The following is a 7,707-nucleotide window of genomic DNA, read 5'->3' on the forward strand; positions in this document are numbered from 1 at the left end:
AAACAGTTTTTTCGATTGAATCACGATTGAACTGGTTAAAATAATAAATTAGTAGTTAAAGTGGTTTGATGACTGATTCGATTTTCACAACCTTAAAATAAACTTTATATATATCTTCTGTCACGTACAAATTTTATAATCGGTTTTGTTAAGGACTTAATTTTTCTTTAACTAATAATTGACTAATAAAATAATAGATGAATAAAGATTTTTTTTAAAAAAAATATCGATTAATTGTCGGATAATATTTTATCCCGTAGATTTACCTTTATAATCCCTCACATTGGTCACCAAGTTGGTTGTAATTTGACCTCAAAAGAAACCACTAAATAGCTAGTTTTAATATTATTTTTCATTTTCCACAAAGATGTTAGTTACTTTCGTTTCTTGACTAAGAGAATCTCTTTTCTATTTATAAATATATTTTCTTTTTTTATAAGATTAGAATAAATTATTCTTTGATAAAATATACTTTAATAATAATTTTATACATATATATGTAAATTTCACTACAAAGGAAACGGTAATTTGCGGCGATTTTTTTTACGAATTTGTGGCAGTTTTAAACCGCCACAAAACAAAAAACTGGCGGTTCCAGAAACGTCGCGAATTAGGGGGTAGAGATTTGATTTTAAGGCGATTTTTACAAATCGTTGGCACAACTGCCGCAAATCAGATAATTAACCACCGCTATTTTGTTCAGTAGATTTAAAAAAAAAATCTGCGGCCATTTTAAAACCGCTGCAGAGTTATGTAGGTTTTTTTTAAAAAATACGACAATTTTGAATTGCCGCAAGTTCATACAAGAGCTTAAAGAAAAGTTGTTTAACTACTCAAATGATTTATACCATTTCTCTTTACTATAACATATTTTTTTCTACATTATATTTATTAAACTTGAGATATTAACATAAAAAAATAATAAATAAATAATAGATAGATTACATCAGCCCAATCCTATCCCATTCCCTTCCTTCAAAGTTCTAGTTAGCATATACTAGAAGAGTACTTGCCACCTGCCAATTACAGAAAAATTTTCAGTTACAGTAGAAGAAAATCAAGCCAACACATATGTTTACATATTAGGTTGCTAAGAGGAGAACAAAAAAATTAAAATTACCTGTTGAACAATCATGAAAGAACCCAGTAGAATTGATTGGATATTATGGCAAAGTATGTACTAGTATATTAGTAGAATAGTAGCATGTATTACAGCGGAATATTTGCTCATACGAATATGCAAGTTCTATGGGATTGTGCATCTGTGATTATGTATTCAAATTCGGTAGGTTAGCTCAACTGTAGGATAGCATCTAAAATTAGTGNCAATTTTACCTACATCAAAGTTCTAAAACTGTAGACAGACACTTCTTTACAAGTTTTACCCACAAAGATGCTGACTGCTAGGTATACATATTCAAAGAACAAAGGTTATCTGCCAAGTTCTTTCTCTTTATATGAAAACAAAGCATCTAATAATAGAAAGATTTTTCCACCAAAATGGCAATAATACTAGTAAAATTCATCGTGGTACTTGGCCAGCATTCAGTGCTGCTTCCATAAGAAGGTGATTAGCTTCTTCCTGTGCAACTGGCAAGATTATCCCTGTAGAAAGGTATAGATGAGGTTTTGGTCTTAACTTGGCATTCCTACCAACTTTCTTCAATATTTCTCCAAAAATATACAAAGCACCTAAATGCACAATAGAAATACATTGGTTTTACAAGTTGAGATTAGTTTTTCCCCTTAATTTGAGAGACAAGGATAACTCATTAATTCCAGAAACATGAATTTAGTTAATATTTATCATCACTTCTCACAAATACTAATTCAAAATAACATCAATTTATATTTTTAAGTATTCCTGAAATTATCCTAATTCTCTATTAAATAAGAAATGTAAGAAACTTGTAGTAAAATAACAACATACCCTTAATCGAGTCACATTTTAGTAAAGTATCGATTATTGCAGTGTAAGGAGTTCTGAAGCAAGATCCTTTGCCTCTCCAAAAGCCTATATTTTACATAGAGAAATTGAGAAAGTTGCTACTGGAGAACCATCCCAAACCAATAGAAAAATTCAGGATAGTGTTGTAAATATTTTTGTTCAAAACACATATTGGGAGTATGAGCAAAGAGACAATGTAAACTGTGTGGAGCATAAATATCTATTGAATTAATATAATAGGTAGACAATAACATTCGTTAAAATAAATCTAGATAGTACAAACCAACTAAGCATTTTCTAACTAGCTGAGAGAACAATATTAAATGGATCAAGCAACGCCATATTGTCTTAATAGTAAACCATGTCTATAGATAAACCATTTACTTTTAAAACTTTTTAATGATTTCCCCCATAGTTTTCCGTCGTCTCCTAACTGTAACTAACTAATTATTAGGCAACTCCATCTTATCTATCTCCTAACAAGTCTTTCCTGCCCATGACCAAATTACTGTAGATGAAATCCTAAAATATTTTTCACAATAAGAGCCAAAGGAATACAGGCGTGTCTAGTTGTCTCAATAACGGTGGCCTTGGAGCCCCTTAGTTCACTACTGGTGAGTTAAGAATACTCTAATTGGGAGTTACACACATTATAAAGTGAATATCACTTTTGAAGGGATGGCTTTATGGTTCTATACTACAGCAAAGTGATCAAACAAATAAATAAATGAGAAATCTAACCTTGAGCAATGTTGAATATGTAATGATGTCTGGAAATAGATCTTCATGAATGCATTTTTCTGAATTGTCCTAAAAATATAAAAAGGAGAAACTTCAAAAGATTTCGTATTTATCTACTGTAGGACCTGAATTTCAAGTGCTTACCTTCATTTTCTCCAAAAACTGCATTGCAGAATCCATCTTTTCACTCTTGACACATGCTAAAATTAGTGTATTATATGTGAGCTTGTTAGGTCTTAATCCTTGATGTATTATTTAGTATAGTCTAAGGACTGCCAGAATTTATATACCCCTAAATTTTGAAAATAAGAATCAATCAAGATTAAAATTCTGTTATGACTAAGAAATTTAATGTATAACAAGTTAGAAAGAGTTACTGGCTTTATCTATCAGATTATCTTAATAAAGTCAAAATAAAATTAAGATAGTCAAGCCCCTTTGTAAATAACAAATATCACACCAGGTAATAAACTGAATAATTAAAGAAAGTATATTAATAAAATATATTTCCCAAAGCATTCTAGCATGGGTAGAAATGCTTTATACTAGATAGAGTATTGTGAACCATCCAAAATGCTTTAAATCAATTAGAAAAGCCAAAGATATAATAAATCAAATGAATTAGAAAAATAAAAGGGTAATAGCAAAACCTAATTGAAGCATCTATTTGATCTGGAAGCCATCACGAAAAGTACCTCAACTCAAGACAAAAACCTTTTTCATTTAAACTAATCTGCAAGTGACATAATCAATTGAGAAGATCAGAAAAAAAGTGACCAAGTTATTTAAAGAGATTGAACCATATTGTTGCTAAGGAATACAAGAGGCATATAAAACCATACTTAAATTAATGCCGCAGTAAAATAAAACATATTACAACAAATAATCACAAAAGGAAACCAAAAGTTGAATAGGAAAAGGTATGGGTCCTTCTAATCTGTTGCACATAAAGCCAATCAAATTCTAAAACCAAAGACTCTCTACTTCTAGAATATTCTGAGCCAAAATTAAAACCATAATGATAACAAAGAAGAAATGACCATTAGCTGTTAATAGGAGGCCCAAGAATAAATATTGACCTAATTCCACTTTAAATGAATGTTTGTAAGCAAAAAAAGAAAAACATTATATTCTTAGAAAAAACTCAAGTTTACCTTTCTTTCTTCTCATTAATCCTACTCATTCTTCTTTGAACTCTAACAAAATCACATAATCAAACAAAACCTCCAAAAACAGAACAATTTCTAAAAAGAAGAAAGGAAAAAGAAACCTTTTTAGATAAATGATAGGCACCATTTCTTTAGTTACCCTTTTAGATTTTTAAAATAGAAGCAAGACAAACTATGATATGTTAACCACGATCATTATGCAAGTGGTTCAACAAAGTTAAATATATAATGGCCTTGTAGACAATAACAGATTTTACTCTAATAATTCAATGATCATAAATAAAAGTGGAGATATAATAATCAAATCAAAAGGATAATAACATACCTGAATATCCAACTTGTAAAATAATTCAATGACAGTAATAATTTATCATAGGGAGACTATGGTCCTTGCAAGCATTTGCCAATGTTAGCACACCAACAACATCAACACAAGTAGATTCTGTTTTGTTAGCCTCAAACCACTCCAAATTAAATGCACTGGTGAAATCATCAACATTAAAAATATGAGTAAGCTTACTAGTCTCAATATCAACCAAGATTCATGACCTATCTTCTAAGCTCCCCTTTCCAAACTCAAAGGGTATCACTTGATTCTGACAAATTTATAAAAAATATTTATAAAAATTATTCTCATACTGCAATTTACAACTTGGTTTAGATATTGAATGGAATATACTAAAAAGATTTGATATTGAGCTTTCTCTTCTTCTTCGAATAAGTAAAACAATCAATTTAATTAGTAGAAAAACTTAAGAGCAGAACCAAAATCAGGATTTAGAGTGAGAAAAAATTTAAACAAAAAAAAACCATATACTACGACATCAATAGCTCCGAGCACGACTTAGCGATGTCGATGAGAAGACATATACAAATCTTGAGGAAATATGATTTAATTTTTGAAATTAATCAAGAGTGAAAACAAGAAAGAAAGAGCAACGTGGAAGAACAAACCAGTGACAGGGAGAGGTCACGATAACTCAGATTTATGCACGGTGTAGGAAAGAGGAACGGTCAACAGTAGTGAGAGGAGGATGTTTGGACAGCCACGCGACTTAAAGACGGCACAAATGCACACGGGGGAGCAGAGAACAGGGGTAGGTTATGCACATCGTGAATGAGGGATTTGGGGTTTCATGCACTGTAGAGTAGAAGGGAACGGTCGACAGCGGTGAGAGAAGGTTGGGTCGGCAGCCACGCGACTGCACGGTGGCACAGCGGCGGGTTGACAGTTGAACCGACAATGTGATCCCACTTATATTGTGACCAAAAGGCATTCATCATGTGCATAATCTATATGTTTGCTTGCTTTGCCAACTTGCATTGTTTACCTAATTGTATAACATGCTTAATTGCTTCTTGAATTACTTGATATACATGATTATACTTGTGTTTTACTTGTATTGCTATTACTTGGGTTTTCTGCTGGGATTGAGGAGGTTCGGAAGGCGCTGGAAATGGGATCACATGGAGGTTAGGCTAGTGAAGGCTGTGGGACAGCGGCAAAATGTTAGACTAGAAATCCCCTAACTTAGATGACATGTTTAAGGATTTATTTAACTGTTTTATAAGTTGAATCTTATGCTCGATGTGAAGTTCTAGGATTGCCTCTGGCATCCCAAAATCTTATATCTTACATTACTAGGCACTGTTACCATACTAAAAACCTCCGGTTCTCATACCATATTCTATATTTGTTTTTCAGATGCAGGTTATAACCCACCTTGGTGAGTTGCGTGGTGGTGACAGAGCGGAAGATCTTATCATTTTTTGGATTCCTTTTGAATAGTTTGTTTTAGTACTCTCACTTTTGTATCTATTTTTTTCCATAGAGGCTAACTTTGAGAGAGATATTGTATATGTCGTTTTAACTTTCAGAACTCTGTTATGTCTGTATATACTAGTCGGCCTAAACGTTGTGGGCTGAGGCTAGTACTTATGACTATTGTACTCATATATCTACATATGTCGTATTATCTTGTATCTATATCTTGTACCTTTATGCTTGTAGCTTCATGTGAACATTCGTGCTTTTGTAACTCCATTTTTGAGCTTATTTTTTTATCGGGCTTCTAGACTTACTATCTCTTCTCTCTCTCTCTCTCTATATATATATATATTATTGTATAAGCCTTAGAATTGTCGTGACCTTTAATTATACTTTGCTTTACGGCATGAGGTAAGGCTTAGGGTAATTAAAGTGTTATATTTAGTGGTATCAGAGCAGTTCATTCTCGTGAGCCTGAGGGATGGATCGATTGTGCTTCATTGCATACTCTGTGTCTTTTTCTTTCATGCTATTTAGGTTATCTACTTGATATTGCATAGCATGCTTGTTTGTGAGTGCCTTTTTAGGATAATTAAACCACTAGGCTTTTGATATTGGGACTCATCATCTTGATATTGACTGTTTGGTGTAGACAGAAACCCTAATGGCTACTCACAGACGAGGTCATACGTGTACACAGGGAGGAACTGAGAATGACCAATCGGCCAACAACCATGCCGAGTTCATGGCGGCAATGACCAATTTGGCAAATACTATGCAAGCCAACGCTGATACGACTATGCAGGCCTTGGAAAGGGTGGGTCAACCAGCTGGGAATGGTAATGGAAATGGAAATGAAAATGGAGAAGGAGATGGTAACAACTTGGGTGGTGCTTCGATGACTTTGGCTTCGTTTCTGAAAGTTTATCCACCTACTTTTAGAGGGTCAACCAACCCTACTGATGCTGACAACTGGTTCCGAGCTATAGAGTGTGCCCTACACACTCAAGATGTTCCTTCCAATCAATTTGTAGAGTTTACAACTTATCAGCTGATGGGGGAAGCTCAATACTGGTGACAGAGAGAGTGTCAGTTGCTACGACTTCTGAATCCAGAGATTCCTTGGGATGTATTTCAAGTGGCTTTCTATAGGAAGTATTTTTTGGAATCCGTGAGAGAGGCTAGGGAGTTGGAGCTTATGAAGCTGAAGCAAGGCTCAATGTCCGTTGTCGATTACACTAGTTAGTTCGAGGAGCTCTGTAGGTTCTCTAGGGTATGTCAAGGTACTTCTGAGTCCTATGAGAGCTGGAAGTGTATAAAATAGCAAGGAGGCTTGAGGGACAACATTTTGACGGCTGTAGCTCCTTTGGAGATTCAGGTATTTTTTGAGTTGGTGAACAAGGTCCGAGTGGTTGAACAGTGTGCTAAGAAAGTGGCATTGGCAAGAGATACCCGAGGATGAAACAACAACAGAGGCCGAGAAAAGTACTTTTAGCTGAGGGGTCAGAATTTCAAGAGGGATGGACGTGCACCTCAATACCCTCAAGGTCAAGGGAGCTTTAGAAGAAACAACTATTATCAGTACCACCTGGCGAGAGGGAGAGGTAATCAGAGTAAAACTTCTCCAAATTCAATTTGTAACCATTGTGGGAATTTTCATCCTTATTATTGGTGCAAGCTAGGTATAGGTGGATGCTTTACATGTGGATTGCCTGGACACATGGCGAAGGATTGCCCTCGTGGGAGGAATTTGAATGCGGGTCAGAATCAACAAGGCCGAGTGTTTGTTGTGAACGCCAGTGATGTTGCTAAGGCGGATCCTTTTATGAGAGGTAACTGTTTATTTGGTGAGAGAACATTGGTTGCATTGTATGATACTGGACCCTCGCATTTGTTTATTTTATTTGATAAAGTTGAGGAACTAGGGTTGAAAATGTCAAAATTAGCTTTTGATATGCATGTGCATATCCCGTATCAGACAGTTGTGACTAGATCAGGTTGTAGGGAAGTATCTTTCAAGATTAAGGATAGAGAATTTGTTCATGATTTAATCTGTTTGCCAATGGTTGGGTTGGAGATGA

Source organism: Arachis ipaensis, chromosome B10, assembly GCF_000816755.2.
Source record: "Arachis ipaensis cultivar K30076 chromosome B10, Araip1.1, whole genome shotgun sequence".
Classification (NCBI taxonomy): domain Eukaryota; kingdom Viridiplantae; phylum Streptophyta; class Magnoliopsida; order Fabales; family Fabaceae; genus Arachis; species Arachis ipaensis.